This window comes from Chlorocebus sabaeus, chromosome 2, assembly GCF_047675955.1.
Source record: "Chlorocebus sabaeus isolate Y175 chromosome 2, mChlSab1.0.hap1, whole genome shotgun sequence".
Classification (NCBI taxonomy): domain Eukaryota; kingdom Metazoa; phylum Chordata; class Mammalia; order Primates; family Cercopithecidae; genus Chlorocebus; species Chlorocebus sabaeus.
The window spans coordinates 20857353-20858410 of NC_132905.1; the positions used below are offsets into that span (position 1 = coordinate 20857353).

General features: G+C 37.2%; 1 non-coding gene across 1 annotated transcript; it reads right to left on the reverse strand.

Moving 5' to 3' along the window:
- Positions 1-285: 285 nt before the first annotated feature.
- On the reverse strand, positions 286-412 carry LOC119618684 (small Cajal body-specific RNA 15). Its single transcript, XR_005235054.1, has one exon.
- Between the last annotated feature and the right edge of the window lie 646 nt (positions 413-1058).

Genomic DNA, 1058 nt, shown 5'->3' on the forward strand with positions numbered 1-1058 from the left:
TTGATATATTCTTCCTGCATATGCTTTAATATCTAAATTACATATGGATGTATTTATAACCTCTCTCTTTGAATTTGTTAATTTAAAAAATTAACATAAGTGATGTCATGCTATAAATATTCTGCAACTTGCTTTATAAAATTCAAACATTATGCTTTAGAAATCAATCCATGCTGATAATATAGATCAGGTATATCCATTTTAATGGCTGTATAGTATTCCAGCTTATGAACACATCACAATTTGCCTCTGCATTTCTCTCTCTCTCTCTTTTTTTTTTTTTTTTGCTGTTGATAGATAAGTAGGTCTTGAATTTATTTTGCAAACAAGACCTGTTCTATTCATCTTTTCATTTAGGAGGCCAAAATCAGAGTCAGCTTGACTTCAAGGACTCTGTTTTCTTAGTCTCTGGGTCTTTGTGTTTCTCTGTTGAGGGCTATTTAAGTTGGTACTATTTTTGATGACAGATGATGCTGCGGTAAATATTTTTATTCTTCTCTCCATGAGCACATATATGGGATATTTGTATATCTTCAATCTTTACCAGATACTGACAAATCACTGTTCAAAGAGGTTAGCTTGTGATGTGGTAGGAAAGCTCTAGAATTGAGAACCAGGAGACTTGGCTATAGTCCAGTTCTGGTACCAACTCCCAGTGTGATCTCAAGCTTTCCCTCCCTTCTCCAACTTTAAGATGAAGTTCTGGACCAGAAAATCTCTACATTTCCTTCCTCCTGAGCTAGTGAAAGAAATGTTTTGTAGAAAGGTCTTCTCCCCTGGGAGTGAAAAATCTCCCCAAGGTGAGGTTGCTGTAAACCCTAGAGAAGAGTTTATTGCATAAGGCAGTTGTACTTTTTGAGTTCCTACCAAGCGTTGGGCATGGTTGTTTTGCACTTACCTGACTCAGGAGATTAACCTGTCTTCCCAGGACCACAGAGCTGAGAAGTATCACAACTTGGACTTGAACCCTGGTCTGAGGGATTCTAAAACCCGAGTTCTATTATCATACAAGCTGTTTCTGCTTTGCCACAGGGCAAGTTATTTTCCAACACCTGTAT